Source organism: Lepisosteus oculatus, chromosome 14, assembly GCF_040954835.1.
Source record: "Lepisosteus oculatus isolate fLepOcu1 chromosome 14, fLepOcu1.hap2, whole genome shotgun sequence".
Taxonomy (NCBI): Eukaryota; Metazoa; Chordata; class Actinopteri; order Semionotiformes; family Lepisosteidae; genus Lepisosteus; species Lepisosteus oculatus.
In genome coordinates, this window is record NC_090709.1 from 32,536,273 (window position 1) to 32,554,819 (window position 18,547).

General features: G+C 50.8%; 1 protein-coding gene, 2 non-coding genes and 1 pseudogene across 3 annotated transcripts in view; 1 reads left to right on the forward strand and 3 right to left on the reverse strand.

Annotated features, from left to right (window-relative positions):
* LOC138242549 (antigen WC1.1-like) overlaps positions 1 to 18,547 on the forward strand; it is a 621,195-nt gene that overhangs the window by 300,790 nt on the left and 301,858 nt on the right. The gene's annotated exons all lie outside the window — the stretch shown is intronic.
* Positions 8,705 to 8,823, reverse strand: LOC138216733 (5S ribosomal RNA). The gene has a single exon (XR_011180445.1). It is a non-coding gene; the product is annotated as a 5S ribosomal RNA (ribosomal RNA).
* On the reverse strand, positions 9,360 to 9,478 carry LOC138216977 (5S ribosomal RNA). Its single transcript, XR_011180690.1, has one exon. It is a non-coding gene; the product is annotated as a 5S ribosomal RNA (ribosomal RNA).
* On the reverse strand, positions 10,016 to 10,134 carry LOC138218729 (5S ribosomal RNA; annotated as a pseudogene).

An 18,547-nucleotide genomic window follows, 5' to 3' on the forward strand; every position in this document is an offset into this window, starting at 1 on the left:
GAGATGGGCAGTTTGGCGTCTTCACAGGTCACACCGGTCAGGCTGAACCCGGACTGGCAGCGGGAGAGGTCCCGGCCCAAGTCCCGGTGCTTTTCCGTAAGTCTGACCCGGTCGCCTTCCGCGAGACTGGACCGGCCGCCCTGTGGTGGGCCCGGTGCCCCACATCTACCCTACAGCTCCCCCACTGACCCCTAAACTCCCGATACCCTACAGCTCCCCCCACTGACCCCTAAACTCCTGATACCCTACAGCTCCCCCACTGACCCCTAAACTCCCGATACCCTACAGCTCCCCCCACTGACCCCTAAACTCCCGATACCCTACAGCTCCCCACTCTGACCCCTAAACTCCCAATACCCTACAGCTCCTCATACTGACCCCTAAACTCCCGATACCCTACAGCTCCCCTCACTGACCCCTAAACTCCCGATACCCTACAGCTCCACACTCTGACCCCTAAACTCCCGATACCCTACAGCTCCCCACTCTGGCCCCTAAACTCCCGATACCCTACAGCTCCCCACTCTGGCCCCTAAACTCCCGATACCCTACAGCTCCCCACTCTGACCCCCACAGTCCTGATGGCCGAGAGGTCTCTGCTTGCTGTAGTGATTGAGTGAGCTCTGTGGACCTAACCTCTGTCTTGTGTCCTCGTTTCCAGCATCTCGTAGTGGTCCGTCATTTCACCAGAGCTGAAGGTGAGATCTGGGGAGGAGACAGAGCACCCCCTAACACCCCTGAGCTAGGTTACAGGGTAAGACAGCTTCTTACTGTTGGACACACCTGTCCACACTCTTTCTGGACACACTGGACACACTCGCCTGTCCGGACTCTTACTGGACACACTGTACACACCCACCTGTCCAGACTCTCACTGGACACACTGTCCACACTCACCTGTCTGGGCTCTTATTGGACACACTGTCCACACTCACCTGTCCAGACTCTTACTGGACACACTGTACACACTCACCTGTCCACACTCTCACTGGACACACTGGACACACTCACCTGTCCACACTCTCACTGGACACACTGGACACACTCACCTGTCCAGACTCTTACTGGACACACTGTACACACTCACCTGTCCACACTCTCACTGGACACACTGGACACACTCACCTGTCCAGACTCTTACTGGACACACTGTACACACTCACCTGTCCAGACTCTTACTGGACACACTGTACACACTCACCTGTCCAGGCATAGTCTCTGCTCCTCATCCCCCCTGCGTTGTGTCTCCCCCTCTCCCCGCTGGACAGAATCCCGTGGTGTCTTCGTGTTTCCCCGAGCTCGTCCAGAAGCTGGAGAGGGCGGCCGAGCTGCAGCTGGAGCTCCCGGGGTCGCCCGGCTCGTCCCGCTCGGGCTCGCCCAGCTCGTTCCGCTCGGTGTCCCCCCCCTCCTCGCCCGAGAGCCCCCTCCGCTCCCCGCCCCCGGGCCCCCGCTCCGGCCCCCTCAGGCCCCTGCCCGCCCCGCCCCGCTGCCGCCCCTTCATCCCCGCCATGCCCCTCGAGCCCCCCCTGATGCCCGGGGTGGTGCCCCTGCCCCTGCCCCCGCCCGTCCTGCCCCCCATCGCCCGCCCGGCCCCGCCAGGCCCCGCCTAGGGCTCCCCAGTGCGGAGGGCAAGGAGAGAGGCTGAGATGTCTGACGAGGCAAGTGGGGCAGAGTCTGTCCGTCTGTCTGTCCATCTGTCCTTCTGTCCGTCTATCCTTCAGTCCATCTGTCCCTCTGTCCATCTGTCCCTCTGTCCTTCTGTTCTTTTCTCTGTCCATCTGTCCATCTGTCTTTCTGTCATTTTCTCTGCCTTTCTGTCCATCAGTCCATCTGTCCTTTTCTCTGTCTTTTTGTCCGTCTGTACTTCTCTCTTTCTGCCTTTCTGTCCTTCTGTCTGAGTCTCTCCATGTCTCCCTGCTCTCTGTCTGTCCTGCGTTGTCCCAGCTGGGCCTGTCTCCCTGTGTCTCTCCGTGTGTCTCCCTGCTCTCTGTCTGTCCTGCGTTGTCCCAGCTGGGCCTGTCTCCCTGTGTCTCTCCGTGTGTCTCCCTGCTCTCTGTCTGTCCTGTGTTGTCCCAGCTGGGCCTGTCTCCCTGTGTCTCTCCGTGTGTCTCCCTGCTCTCTGTCTGTCCTGCGTTGTCCCAGCTGGGCCTGTCTCCCTGTGTCTCTCCGTGTGTCTCCATGCTCTCTGTCTGTCCTGCGTTGTCCCAGCTGGGTCTCTCTCCCTGTGTCTCTCCGTGTGTCTCCCTGTCTGTCTCTCTGTCTGTCCTGCGTTGTCCCAGCTGGGCCTGTCTCCTCTGCTCTTTGCCTTCAGCTCTGTTCGCCGATGTCCCGCCAGCCCGTCACTCTCTCAGCCTGTCTCTTGACTTGCAGGAGGAAGAGGAGGTGGAGACAGCTCTTCCGGCAGGAGAGAGTAAGGAGGTCAGTGCTGGTCCCACCCTGCCCCCTGTCCTGTCTGTGGTGGAGTTTTGCCGTCTTGTCTGTCCCTGGGTCTCAGTGTCTCTCTCTCTTTCAGCCCTGTCTGTCAGTGTCTCTCTCCTCCTCCTCTCTGTCCTCAGTGTGTCTCTCTCCTCCTCTCTGTCCTGTGGTGTCCAGGCGGTGTGTCTCTCTCCTCCTCCTCCTGTCTGTCATGTGGTGTCCAGTGGGTCAGTATTAGTGGGCTACACCCAGGCTCACTCACTGCGAGTGTGATCTCAGCAGAGTCTCTGTGCTCTTGGGACACTTGACTCACCTGTCTCTCTCTTTCTCTCCCTGTGCTGTCCCTCTCCTGCCCCCTCTCTCCCTCCACGGACTCCAGCTGGAGGAGGTCCAATCACCACCTCCTGTGAGACAGAAGAAAAAGAAGGTGGGTAATGCTCTGATCCTCTCTTTACTCCTGTCCAGTGTCAAGTCAGTGTCCAGTCAGTGTGTCTGTATGAACCCCTCTCTCTCTCAGTGCAGTGTTCATGTACTGGAGTGTCCAGTCAGTGTGTCTGTATGAACCCCTCTCTCTCTCAGTGCAGTGTTCATGTCCTGGAGTGTCCAGTCATGTGTCTGTATGAACCCCTCTCTCTCTCTCAGTGCAGTGTTCATGTCCTGGAGTGTCCAGTCAGTGTGTCTGTATGAACCCCTCTCTCTCTCAGTGCAGTGTTCATGTCCTGGAGTGTCCAGTCAGTGTGTCTGTATGAACCCCTCTCTCTCTCAGTGCAGTGTTCATGTCCTGGAGTGTCTAGTCAGTGTGTCTGTATCAACCCCTCTCTCTCTCAGTGCAGTGTTCATGTACTGGAGTGTCCAGTCAGTGTGTCTGTATGAACCCCTCTCTCTCTCAGTGCAGTGTTCATGTCCTGGAGTGTCTAGTCAGTGTGTCTGTATCAACCCCTCTCTCTCAGTGCAGTGTTCATGTACTGGAGTGTCCAGTCCGACTCTTAACGTGACTCTCCTGTCTCTGCTTCAGAAGCGCCGATGCGTCTTTTTAAAGTCCCTGAGCTGCGTGTCATGGAGGCGGCGGAGACCGTAGCTCAGGAGAGGAAGAGCGAGGGAGAGGAGAAGCAGGCTGCCGGGAAGGACAAGAAGAGGAAGAGGAGGTGCAGGTGAGCAGACAGGGGGGCGCCGCCCGGTCGTGTCTGTGATTCAAGGAGGAGTCTCCTCTTGCTGTTTGATGTCATGGTGACGTCTGTGTCTGTGTCCCTCACACCTGCAATAACAATATCTTTCCAGGTTCCTTTCCTGGTTCTGTGCCTGCTAAGATCTGGACTGGACTGGACTGGACTGAATTGGACTGGACCGGAGCTGAGAGACACCAGACTGGACCGAAGCTGATGGACCCCAGACTGTGCTGGACCGAAGCTGAGGGACCCCAGACTGGACAGGACAGGAGCTGAGGGACACCAGATTGTGCTGGACCGACGCTGAGGGACCCCAGACTGTGCTGGACCGAAGCTGAGGGACCCCAGTCTATGCTGGACCGAAGCTGAGGGACCCCAGTCTGTGCTGGGCCGAAGCTGAGGGACCCAAGACTGTGCTGGTCTGAAGCTGAGGGACCCCAGACTGGACAGCACTGGAGCTGAGGGACACCAGACTGGACTGGACTGGAGCTGAGGGGCCCCAGACTGGACTAGACTGGAGCTGAGAGGCCCCAGACTGGACTGGACCAAAGCTGAGGGACCTCAGGCTGTGCTGTACCGAAGCTGAGGGACACCAGACTGTGCCGGACCGAAGCTTAGGGACCCCAGTCTGGACCGAAGCTGAGGGACCCCAGTCTGTGCTGGACCGAAGCTGAAGGACCCCAGTCTGGACTGAAGCTGAGGGACCCCAGACTGCACTGGACTGAAGCTGAGGGGCCCCAGACTGTACTGAAGCTGGGGGGCCCCAGACTGGTCTGAACTGAAGCTGAGGGGCTCCAGACTGGACTGATGACCTTTTGTTAAGCATCAATAATTTTTTTTAAAAAAAAATCTGTTTAGCTTTTGTTTTTTTCCCTCCCCCCCCCCAAGGTTGCTGCTGGGAGAGGTGTGAGTGGGGCCAGCAGGGGGCGCTCTCACCCTGCAGTCTGTGTGGGTCCTGATGCCCCAGTATAGTGACGGGGGACACTGGACTGTAAACAGGCGCCGTCCTTCGGATGAGACGTAAAACCGAGGTCCTGACTCTCTGTGCTCGTTAACAATCCCGGGGTGTTTCTGGAGAAGAGTAGGGGTGTTACCCCAGTGTCCTGGCCTGATTCCCCCCCTGGTCTTGACCCATCATGGCCTCCTTATCACCCCCCTCTCTGAACTGGCTCCATCCCTCTGCTCTCCTCCCCACTGAGAGCTGCTGTGTGCTTAGCGGACTGTAGCATCATCCAGGTGGGGGCTGCACACTGGGGGGGCTGGAGGGGATCCCCCTGACCTGGGAAGAGCTCTGAGTGGAGGGTCCAGACTTATTAATTATTATTATTATTCGTGCTGCACTGGGCTTCAGTCCTGGCAGTGAGAGGGGGACTCTGTGATCAGTACAGATACTTATGACTGTCTAATAATACACGATACAAATGGAAAACAGGGTAGCGCTGTAGTCCCTTCGAAACGTTTTGAACTGCCAGAAGAAGTTTTCACAACCCGGACTCGTGAAGGTACAGGTCTTCTCCCTTTGTCCGGAGTAAGGTGAGAGGTCACCCCCTCGGGGCGCAGTATCCCCGATGCACCCCCCCACCACCACCCAAAACGACACACACTTCTGTGACGATTGGGAGACCCCGGTTTGACCAGCCCCTGCGGTGGAGGAAACGACCCGCTGGAGAGAATACGCAGACTCCACACAGAAGGGTCACCTCGGCATTTATTCCAACAGCAAAACAACACCAGAGAGAAACGGTCTCCGAAAGATAAGCGCACACCGGGAAAAACACGATGGGGTCATTACAAATGGGAATAGGAGTTCTTTTTTTTAATGTCGCGTTTCTACTTTATTAGAGAGAGGCACTGAACTTTGGGGAATGTGACTTCCACCCAGTATTACTAGTAGGTTGATAAATATAAATGTTCTTTTTCCCCCCGTATGATACCTCGCGAAATATAACGATGGCCAACTCCTTAAGTCGAAATTTAAACCCTTCTCACGCTACAAGACAGTCCGTCAACATCGCCGCGGCCCGAAGCGCGACCTTCGGTATGACGTTGGCCGAAGGGGGTGGGGTAAGTACGTCACAGCCGGGGGAAGCCCCTATCACGTGAGAGGGGTGCGGCGGGCGACGAGCCCCCGGGGGCGAAGAGAAGTTGATTTGCGTGGGGTGTGGAAACACTACACGACCGGGCAAGCGAGCCATTTTTTTTTGTTTTGTTTTTTCAGAACATCAGAACAACCGCAGAGATGACCATCGATCCACCTCCAGACGTTTCCTTTTTTGTCCTCTTTGGCCCCCAAAATAAAAAAAAAAACTGGGATCCATCGTGGCGTTGCCAAATTAAAACGTCAACCACTTTTCGGGCTTTCGTGCTGTCCATGATGAAACCGTCATGGTTGTGTAAGCATACGTTACGTCACAGACCGGCGGCGCTCGGACGTGAGGAGTGTCGTTACGTTTTTGAAACGGGCATGTCAGACAAGATCTCTGACAAGATCTCTGAAAAACCCAAACCTGTAAGATTCAATTTCAATTCAGTTTTTTATATAGCGCCTTTCACAACAAGAATGCCCCAAGGCCCCGAACAAAGGAGTTGTTCCACACCCCCGCCACCCTCTGTGTACAGTAGAGCCCCCTGTACTGACTGGAGGAGCTCACCCAGCTGTGTCTGGAGAGAAGCCGGGGTATCGGCTTCAACCACAGGGCTGGGCGGCTTGTTCCCCACCCCCACCCCTTTCAGAAGTGTACAGAAGAGCCTCCTGTCCTGATTCCAGTAGGAAATGTCACCTGGAGGCAACACACCGGCTTCTTTTAACAGATCACCTCGGGAATCGGGAACAACGGAGCTGTGTGCGGACGTCTGTACGGAGGGGTTCAGCACGGGGGGGCTCCGGGCTCGGGTCTGGACCCGGGGGGGGGGGACTGTCTGTGTGGAGTCTGCATGTTCTCCCTGTGTTCTTCGGGTCCAAAGACAGGCTTTTGGGCTAATTGGCTTCTGGGAAAACTGGCCCTGGTGTGTGTGTGTCCTATGATGGAGTGCTGTCCTGTCCAGGGTGTGTGAGTGAGTGTGTGTTTGTCCTGTGAGGGACTGGTGTCCTATCCAGGTTGTGTGTGTGTGTGTCCTATGAGGGACTGGTGTCCTGTTCAGGGTGTGTGAGTGTGTGTGTGTGTGTGTCCTGTGATGGACTGGTGTCCTGTCTAGGGTGTGTGAGTGAGTGTGTGTGTCTGTGTGTCCTGTGATGGACAGATGGTACCAAGCCTGGACACCCATGAGACACTGGCTTCCTCAGAAGACTCTCACGGAGGGCACACTGTCCCTAACCCGGGTTCAGAAGAAACTACCGTGATCTATAATTCCTGCGCCTCGGAAGGGTTTATGACGTCTATGTCCGCCGCCCGCGCCCGTGGACCGGCGGTTTGGCGTCACGCTCCGCAGCTCGAGCTTCGGTGCGAGGCAGGGCGGGAAGGAGTCGATGTGGCCTCGGCGCCATCTTTGCTGGTGAGTCAATTGTGACCGTTGCGGTACAACAAACCATCAATCAAGCTTTTCCCACCCCGTCCAGTATTTCTGTCTCGGCCCACGTCCCTTACAATCGACAAACTTTAAAAAAAACAGTAGCCCTTCGCAACATTACTCGCCATTGTTTTATTTTAAACGTCCGCTAGATACGCAGGTGGCTCGATACCTGTCTTATCCTCGCCGGCGTCTTTATACCGGCAAGTGAATTTTATTTGGGGTCCCTCAGAATTGTGACAGAAATGTCAGTGAACCACAATAAAAAACGAAACTTTTTTTTAAAGGCGGTGAATGGATTTTTTGAGTAACCGTGTAGCGACTAACGTAAGGAAAAAAAAGTTGTCTTTCCCTACGAAGCCGTTTTGGTACAGGACTTTCTTTAAATATCAGTTGTGCATAGCGTTTTACAAAAAGTTGATGATGATCTTGGAGATAATTGCAAAGGAAAATTGAGATAACTACCAAAACATTACGTGTGAAACGACAGGACAGAACTTTGAACCCACAAAGAAACAAAGGTATGAAATATTGCCTCGTCATGGGGGGTTGATAATTGTAGTAAGTGTTAATTTTCGTAAAGAAATGTATATTATGGGAGTCACACGTGAGATTTAGTGTATATACGTTTCATATTGTGCATATATACGGGGTTAAAAAGTGGAATGAGTATGATTATAAACTCGTGTGTCCTATAATCAGATAATTTTTGAACAAGCTTTGATTAGACAGGTGAAAAACAACATCAGATCCTTTTTTTTAATATATTCTCACGTCTGAATATCAGCTTCTGCCCTCTGGCCAACATTTCAGGGCTCCCAGGTGTAGATCCCAAATTGAAACAAATATTAATTTGTTACCCAGTTAAACAGTTAATAGAAGTGAGTGACCAGGGTAAATAAAGGTGGGTCAGTGTAAACTGTTTATTCTGGACCAGACTTCGTCATGTGTGATATGTCATGACTTCTTATATTAAGTTTTATCTTTATATTTAGTTCTACATGTGTAATAGATGCGATGTGTGTCCATAAAAAGGTTTCTCCAGGGGAAAATCAAGTTCGTTTTAAAACCGTGTTTCCTTTTTAGGGTACGTTTGCATTCCAAGTGTGGGGTTTTTGCCTTTTTATCATATTTTGGGTGTGAATCCGTGGTATTTTTGCTGAGACAAGTTGCCTTTCTTATACGCGGAGGGATCTGCTCGTGAGATGTCCGCTTGGTCCATTTCTAAGCTCAGTATAAGGTGTAGAAAGCATGACTGTCATCATAACCCGCATCTCACCCAGGTGTGGAATAATGTTGTGACTATTGCTTCAGCAATAACATGCTGATTGCATGTTTCTAGATGGGTATAACAGAGATCTCAACTACTGAGGGGCCTTATTAATAAAGTCTCCACAGCCAAAGCGCTGTGTCTCTTTTCAGCTGGCGATAAACCTTTCCTCGATCCTTTGCGGACTTGTAAAACTGTTCCTGATCAGAATAAAAAACGCTCACGCTAATACACAAGCACCCGTGTCTCGCCAAAGCTGACAAATAAACAGACGGACAAGCCGCACTGCACGTGTGAACAGGGGAATGAGCGAGCGAGCGGGGATAGGGCGCCTCCTGCGCTTAAAAGCTTACAGTACCTGGTATTCCCAGGCGGTCTCCCATCCAAGTACTAACCAGGCCCATCCCTGTTTAGCTTCCGAGATCAAACGAGATCAGGCGTGCTCAAGGGGGTGTGGCCGTAAGCGAGAGCAAGGCTCGCTGGCACCCTTCTTATTGAGAGGACAGCTCCGTCACCTCTTTTACGACGCTGCTTTTTTCCCTTGCGTTTTTCTCTTCTTTCCACGTTCTCCTTCTTCACGGCCTTCGTCCCCGCTCTATTTCACTTCAGCCTTTCACTCTTGCTTCCTTCCAATGAGGACGGAGCTGCGGGAGAAAGGGCGCTATAGAGGATCGCTGTGGAGAGCTGCTGCTGTGCTTTGACATCTGAGCTCTGTGGAAAACGATCTCAATACAATTCTGAAAAACGCGACTCTCCGAACGCCAGCCGAACAAGTCTCCACATCCGAAGCGCTGTGTCTCTTTTCAGCTGGCGATAAACCTTTCCTCGATCCTTTGCGGACTTGCAAAACTGTTCCTGATCAGAATAAAAAACGCTCACGCTAATACACAAGCACCCGTGTCTCGCCAAAGCTGACAAATACACAGACGGACAAGCCACACTGCACGTGTGAACAGGGGAATGAGCGAGCGAGCGGGGATAGGGCGCCTCCTGCGCTTAAAAGCTTACAGCACCTGGTATTCCCAGGCGGTCTCCCATCCAAGTACTAACCAGGCCCATCCCTGTTTAGCTTCCGAGATCAGACGAGATCAGGCGTGCTCAAGGGGGTGTGGCCATAAGTGAGAGCAAGGCTCGCTGGCACCCTTCTTATTGAGAGGACAGCTCCGTCACCTCTTTTACGACGCTGCTTTTTTTCCCTTGCGTTTTTCTCTTCTTCCCACGTTCTCTCTCTTCACTGCCTTCGTCCCCGCTCTATTTCACTTCAGCCTTTCACTCTTGCTTCCTTCCAATGAGGACGGAGCTGCGGGAGAAAGGGCGCTATAGAGGATCGCTGTGGAGAGCTGCTGCTGTGCTTTGACATCTGAGCTCTGTGGAAAACGATCTCAATACAATTCTGAAAAACGCGACTCTCCGAACGCCAGCCGAACAAGTCTCCACAGCCGAAGCGCTGTGTCTCTTTTCAGCTGGCGATAAACCTTTCCTCGATCCTTTGCGGACTTGTAAAACTGTTCCTGATCAGAATAAAAAACGCTCACGCTAATACACAAGCACCCGTGTCTCGCCAAAGCTGACAAATAAACAGACGGACAAGCCACACTGCACGTGTGAACAGGGGAATGAGCGAGGGAGCAGGGATAGGGCGCCTCCTGCGCTTAGAAGCTTACAGCACCTGGTATTCCCAGGCGGTCTCTCATCCAAGTACTAACCAGGCCCATCCCTGTTTAGCTTCCAAGATTAGACGAGATCAGGCGTGCTCAAGGGGGTGTGGCCGTAAGCGAGAGCAAGGCTCGCTGGCACCCTTCTTATTGAGAGGACAGCTCCGTCACCTCTTTTACGACGCTGCTTTTTTTCCCTTGCGTTTTTCTCTTCTTCCCACGTTCTCTCTCTTCACTGCCTTCGTCCCCGCTCTATTTCACTTCAGCCTTTCACTCTTGCTTCCTTCCAATGAGGACGGAGCTGCGGGAGAAAGGGCGCTATAGAGGATCGCTGTGGAGAGCTGCTGCTGTGCTTTGACATCTGAGCTCTGTGCCAAGAGTACAGAGACTCTGCTGAGATCACACTCGCAGTGAGTGACACCGACACTAACCAGCCTCAGGACAGCACTGCTAGAGCACCACAACCCAGACTCAACCACATCACAGCACAGATCAAACAGCAATATCTCACACACTGGGACACACACACACAAACACAACATAAACTGGAATGCTACAGAACCTTAAACAGACAATACACACTAGCTGAATATTTGACCAAAATAAAAAATAAACAGAAACAGACCCTAACGAAGTACAGGCTCAGTGACCACAACCTGGCCATAGAAACTGGGCGACAGAGGCAGACCTGGCTGCCCAGAGAGGACAGGCTGTGCTCCCACTGCCAGCGGGGAGAAATAGAGACAGAGGTGCACTTCCTACTGCACTGTGACAGATACTCTGGGATTAGAGAAACATTCTTCCCGAAATTCAGAAATCTAATCCCAGAGTTCCCACACCTGCCAGAATCACAATGGGTCCCAATCCTACTGGGAGAGGGAGGAGGGAACTCAGTTGATCTGGCAGCCCAGTATGTGATCTCCTGTCACAGCCTGAGGAACAGTGAGTCTGTCTCCCAATAATGCTCCAGCCGCCTACAGTATATGTCAATATTTTATAATATGTCTTTGTTGTAAATGTCTGTAACATGTCTGCTTTACGCAGAGAGTGGCGGGGGTTGGATGTCAAGGCCTGACGATACCGCATTACGCAGAGAGTGGAGGGGTGGGATGTCTGGGCCTGACGACACTGCTTTATGCAGAGAATGGAGGGGTGGGTGTCAGGGCCATACGACACTTCTTTATTCAGAGAGTGGAGGGGGTGGGATGTCAGGGCTAGATGACACTGCTTTACACAGAGAGTGGAGAGGTGGGTGTCAAGGCTATACGACAGTGCTTTCCGCAGAGAGTGGTAGGGGTGTGATGTCAGGGCCATACGACAGTGCTTTACACAGAGAGTGGTGGGGGTGGGATGTCAGGGCCATATGACACTGCTTTACACAGAGAGTGGCGGGGCTAGGATGTCAGGGCCATATGACACTGCTTTACACAGAGAGTGGTGGGGGTGGGATGTCAGGGCTTGACGACACTGCTTTATGCAGAGAGTGGAGGGGTGGGATGTCAGGGCTATACGACAGTGCTTTCGGCAGAGAGTGGAGGGGTGGGTGTCAGGGTTATACGACAGTGCTTTCGGCAGAGAGTGGTGGGGGTGTGATGTCAGGGCCATACGACACTTCTTTACGCAGGGAGTGGCAGGGGTGGGATGTCAGGGCCTGACGATACTACTTTACACAGTTAGTGGTGGGGATGGGATGTCAGGGCCATACGACAATTCTTTACGCAGAGAGTGGCAGGGCTTGACGACACTGCTTTATGCAAAAAATGGAGGGGTGGGTGTCAGGGCTATATGACAGTGCTTTCCGCAGAGAGTGGTGGGGGTGTGATGTCAGGGCCATACAGCAGTGCTTTACACAGAGAGCAGCGGGGGTGGGATATCAGGGCCTGACAACACAGCTTAACGCAGAGTGTGGAGGGGTGGGTGTCAGGGTTATACCGCAGTGCTTTACGCAGAGAGTGGTAGGGGTGTGATGTCAGGGCCATACGACAGTGCTTTACACAGAGAGTGGTGGGGGTGGGATGTCAAGGCCATATGACACTGCTTTACACAGAGAGTGGTGGGGATGGGATGTCAGGGCTTGACGACACTGCTTTATGCAGAGAGTGGAGGGGTGGGATGTCAGGGCCTGACGATACTACTTTACACAGTTAGTGGTGGGGGTGGGATGTCAGGGCCATACGACACTTCTTTACGCAGAGAGTGGCAGGGCTTGACGACACTGCTTTATGCAAAAAATGGAGGGGTGGGTGTCAGGGCTATATGACAGTGCTTTCCGCAGAGAGTGGTGGGGGTGTGATGTCAGGGCCATACAGCAGTGCTTTATACAGAGAGTGGCGAGGGTGGGATGTCAGGGCCTGACAACACAGCTTAACGCAGAGAGTGGAGGGGTGGGTCTCAGGGCTATACGGAAGTGCCATACGACACTTCTTTACGCAGGGAGTGGCAGGGGTGGGATGTCAGGGCTTGACGACACTGCTTTATGCAGAGAGTGGAGGGGTGGGTGTCAGGGCTATATGACAGTGCTTTCCGCAGAGAGTGGTGGGGGTGTGATGTCAGGGCCATACAGCAGTGCTTTACACAGAGAGTGGCGGGGGAGGGATGTCAGGGCTTGACAACACTGCTTTATGTATAGAGTGGAGGGGAGGGTTTCAGGGCCATAAGACACTGCTTTATGCAGAGAGTGGAGGGATTGGTGTCAGGGCCATATGACACTACTTTACACAGAGAGTGGCGGGAGTGGGATGTCAGGCCCTGACGATACTACTTTACGTAGACAGTGGCGGGGGTGGGATGTCAGGGCCTGACGACACTGCTTTATTCAAAGAGTGGAGGGGTGGGTGTCAGGGCTATACGACAGTGCTTAATGCAGAGAGTGGAGGGTTGGGTGTCAGGGCTATACGACAGTGCTTTCCGCAGAGAGTGGTGGGGGTGTGATGTCAGGGCCATACGACACTTCTTTACGCAGGGAGTGGCAGGGGTGGGATGTCAGGGCCTGAAGATACTGCTTTTCGCAGAGAGCGGAGGAGGTGGGATACGACCTCTCAGTGGGGCCAGCAGGGGGCACTCACCCTGCGGTCTGTGTGAGTCTTAATGCCCCAGTGTAGTGACGGGGGACACGATCTGGCCCACCAGCGACGAGCAGGTTACCAGATCTAGACAAAGGGGGCAACTCTTAGTCGTATGAGCTTAGTCACACATCGCAGCGATTAAAAAAACAAAACAAACATATTATGTCTGTTACTAACGACTTTTTTTTCCTACATTGAAAGTCTCTTTCCCTGGTGATTTTCTAGCGCGACTGGGGCTCTTCATTTCTCCTCGGTGTCTCATCGCGGGCGGATTTGAAACAGACCACAGAAGGTGGTCACACACTATATTATTATTGAGAGACAGGCTCACTGTACCTCAGGCTGGGACAGTAGATCACACTGTATTATTATTCTTAATATTATTGAGAGTCTGGCTCACTGTTCCCCAGGCTGGGACAGGAGATCCCACACTGTATTATTATTATTGAGAGACAGGCTTACTCTCTGTTACTCAAGCTGAGACAGGGCATCACATACTGTATTATTATTGATTGACAGGCTCACTGTTCCTCAGGCTGGGACAGGAGATCACACACTGTATTATTATTATTGAGAGACAAGCTCACTGTCTGTTCCTCAGGCTGGGACAGAGGATCACACACTGTATTATTATTATTTAGAGACAGGCTCACTGTCTGTTCCTCAGAGTTGGACAGGAGATCCCACACTGAATTATTATTATAGAGAGACAGGCTCACTGTATGTTCCCCAGGCTGAGTCAGGAGCTCACACAGTATTATTATAATTATTGAGAGACAGTCACACTGTCTGTTCCTCAGTCTGGGACAGGAGATCACACACTGTATTATTATTATTGAGAGACAGGCTCACTGTCTGTTCCCCAGGCTGGGACAGGAGATAACACTGTATTATTATTGAGAGACAAACTCACTGTCTGTTCCTCAGGCTGGGACAGTAGATCACACTGTATTATTATTATTTAGAGTCAGACTCACTGTCTTTTTCTCGGTCTGGGACAGATGGTCACACACTGTATTATTATTGAGAGACAAACTCACTGTCTGTTCCTCAATCTGGGACAGTAGATCACATTGTATTATTATTTTTATTAATATTATTGAGAGTCTGGCACACTGTTCCCCAGGCTGGGACATGAGATCCCACACTGTATTATTATTATTTTGAGACAAGCTCACTGTTCCTCAGGCTGGGACAGGAGATGACACACTGTATTATTATTATTGATTGACAGGCTCACTGTTCCTCAGGCTGGGACAGGAGATCACACACTGTATTATTATTATTGAGAGACAAGCTCACTGTCTGTTCCTCAGGCTGGGACAGAGGATCACACACTGTATTATTATTATTTAGAGACAGGCTCACTGTCTGTTCCTCAGAGTTGGACAGGAGATCCCACACTGAATTATTATTATAGAGAGACAGGCTCACTGTATGTTCCCCAGGCTGAGTCAGGAGCTCACGCAGTATTATTATAATTATTGAGAGACAGTCACACTGTCTGTTCCTCAGTCTGGGACAGGAGATCACACACTGTATTATTATTATTGAGAGACAAACTCACTGTCTGTTCCTCAGGCTGGGACAGTAGATCACACTGTATTATTATTATTGAGAGTCTGGCTCACTGTTCCCCAGGCTGGGACAAGAGATCCCACACTGTATTATTATTATTTTGAGACAGGCTCACTGTTTGTTCCTCAGGCTGGGACAGGAGATCAGACACTGTATTATTATTGAGACAGGCTCACTGTCTGTTCCTCAATCTGGGACAGTAGATCACATTGTATTATTATTATTAATATTATTGAGAGTCTGGCACACTGTTCCCCAGGCTGGGACAGGAGATCCCACACTGTATTATTATTATTGAGAGAGAGGCTCACTGTCTGTTCATCAGACTGGGACAGGAGATCAGACACTGTATTATTATTGAGACAGGCTCACTGTCTGTTCCTCAATCTGGGACAGTAGATCACATTGTATTATTATTATTAATATTATTGAGAGTCTGGCACACTGTTCCCCAGGCTGGGACAGGAGATCCCACACTGTATTATTATTATTGAGAGACAGGCTCACTGTCTGTTTCTCAGGCTGGGACAGGAGATCACACATTGGCTTGTTATTGAGAGGCAGGCTCACTGTCTGTTCCTCAGGCTGGGACAGGAGATCACACGCTGTATTATTATTATTGAGAGACAGGCTCACTGTCTGTTTCTCAGGCTGGGACAGGAGATCACATACTGTATTATTATTATTGACAGATAGGCTGACTGTCTGTTCCTCAGAATGGGACAGGAGATCAAACACTGTATTACTATTATTGACAGATAGGCTCACTGTCTGTTCCTCAGGCTAAGGTAGGATATCACACACTGTATTATTAGTATTGAGAGAAAGCCTCAGTGTTCCCCAGGCCGGGAAAGGAGATAACACAATGTATTATTATTATTTTGAGACAGGCTCACTGTTTGTTCCTCAGGCTGGGACAGGAGATCACACACTGTATTATTATTATTGAGAGAGAGGCTCACTGTCTGTTCCTCAGGCTGGGACAGGAGTTCAAATTGTATTATTATTATTACTGAGAGACAAGCTCACTGTTTCTCAGGCTGGGACAGGAAATGACACACTGTATTATTATGATTGAGAGACAAGCTCACTGTTCCCCAGGCTGGGACAGGAGGTCATACTCTGTATTATTATTATTGAGAGACAGGCTCACTGTCTGTTCCTCTGACTGGGGCAGGAAATGACACACTGTATAATTAGTATTGAGAGACAGGCTCAGTGTTCCCCAGGCTGAGACAGGAGATCACACACTGTATTATTATTATTGAGTATCTGGTTCACTGTTCCCCAGGCTGGGACAGGAAATCACACACTGTATTATTATTATTGAGAGACAGGCTCACTGTCTGTTCCTCAGGCTGGGGCAGGATATCACACACTGTATTATTAGTATTGAGAGACAGCCTCAGTGTTCCCCAGGCTTGGACAGGAGATCACACACTGTATTATTAGTATTGAGATACAGACTCACTGTCTGTTCCTCCTGCTGGGACTGGAGATCACACACTGTTCTATTATTACTGAGGGACATGCTCACTGTTTGTCCTTCAGACTGGGACAGGACATTCCACACTACGTTATCATTATTGAGAGACAGGCTCGCTGTCTGTTCCTCAGGCTAGTACAGGAGATCACGCACTGTATTATTATTATTTAGATACAGGCTCACTGTGTGTTCCTCTGGCTGGGACAGTAGATCACACTGTATTATAATTATTGAGAGGCTGACTCACTGTTTCCCAGGCTGGGACAGGAGATCACACACTGTATTATTATTGAGAGACAGGCTCACTGTCTGTTCCTCTGGCTGGGGCAGGGAATCACACACTGTATTATTAGTATTATTAAGAGACAGGCTCGCTGTCTGCTCTTCAGGCTGGGACAGGATATCACACACTGTTGTAGTGTTCTCTCACGAAGCACCAGTTCTGTAGGGGTTTGGGCATTTACTGGGACAATTATTTTTGTGGCAGTAAATCACAAAATTGATTATTTTATGGTCTTAGAATCCAACCATGCGACATAACTCAAACAATGCACACACAGGTACTAATACACGAGGATACATTTGTTAATATATAGAATATGCATGCAAACCTAACAGATCTTATCGTAAGGGTTATCAGAATTCATTCAGTTACAAAGAGTTACACATATCAAGAAGACATAAGTTCGGTATATCATTCATTTAGACCGTTTCGTAATTGAACTTGTTTACAACTTCTACATGAGATACTCAAAACAAGTACATAACCCTTAGGAATTAAATTGATATCAACTGGTTGGGAGCAGTAATGCAATAAGGTTGAATACTCACTGCTGGTGGCCCCCTTTTCTCACTGTTTCCGTAGTGCAGCGGTTATCACGTTTGCCTCACACGCGAAAAATCCCCGGTTCGAAACCGGACGGGAACAGCCTCTTTTTGTACGCTCCTGTACTTCACAGAGGTCTTGAGCGACCGGTCATTTGTTCCCAATGTATTTCCGGTGCCTTCGTGCACTCTTGTACCAAAGCACGTTCCTTCTGTACGCGGAGCCGATCATTTGCAATTGGGCTGTGCCGACAGACCAGGACGAGCTCTGTCGGCTCAAAAGCAGCGCAGGACCTGCAAAAACAACAGAAAGATTAGCATCCAGCGGGGGCCTCTTAGTGAGCCCAAGAGCTCATCAAGAATCGGCTCCAGCAACAGGGCTGGGCGCATTGTTCCATTCTCCGCCCACTCTCGGTGTAAACAAGTCCCTCCTGGTCTCTGCTTGAAATGCACTTTCCTGCGTTTGCTTTGGTGTAACTGGCTTCCCCTGCATGGGCGAATGTGAAGATCCTTAGTAAGTCATTGAAGAAAACCGAGAAGAGGTCGGAGTGGCCTCTGTCGTTCATCAACGATCCAGTCAGGCATACTCCTCTGTAAAGCGCCGTTCGTTCACATCGATTGGCTTTCTTTGCCTTCATTCGTGCGAGTAGTAGAAGCAGACGCCCCTATTATGCCGTGACCTGGATTCGAACCGGGGTTGTTGCGGCCACAACGCAAAGTACTGACCACTATACGATCACAGCGAGTTACCGAGACACACGCGGCAGGGCGGAAAGGGCTGTGCTCTCTTCGTGTGACATAATTCGGAAAAGTCCTGACGTTGCATTTCAACTGAGCCCCAGTATACATCGACCCTTCGACACTCTGAGTGACAACTCTCTTGCGTGTTTTCTCATATTTATGTAGTTTGCTTGGTGGCGCAGTCGTCGTGCACAAAGAACGCTTTGAAAAGCGTCAAAAGCAAGTCATTCCAAGTTAGTCGTTTGTGTTTTCCGTTCAGACGCGAAATGCTGAAATAATCTCTCGGCTCCTCGGTTGTCATTTCTGCTACATAGAGGAATCACAGCACGCGTGTTAAAAGAAGACTGTGATATTCGGTGCGTCTTGGATTAGACGAGATTAAAGAGTGAGTAGTTTTGTTTTTCTGTGATGTAATGGGACCAATGAAGAATGTGGCATTCAGACTAATGTGGAGTATTTGTTTCCTTAGGGAAATTGCCACTACCATATACTGGGGCATTAGGACCCATATGGACCGCAGGGTGAGCGCCCAGCGACAGAAACCAGACGGTACCGTGTGTCGGGCTCGGCTGCGAGCAGGACAATGACTTCACTTAAATGTTTAACTGATAAAACCCAAATGAACCAAACCTGTATAAATTAGTGGTGGAAAGGAGTCTTCTTATATAGCAAAAGGTCTCTGATCCTTTGGTAAGAACGATGGGTATATAACCCATTGTCCTCAATATTAGAAATGAATCCTTGAGCACTGCTGTTGTACCAACGGTCCATAAAAGCCTAACATTACCCTTTCTTGCATAAATTGTAGAACATGCCATCACATTTCAGTTGCACCTCAG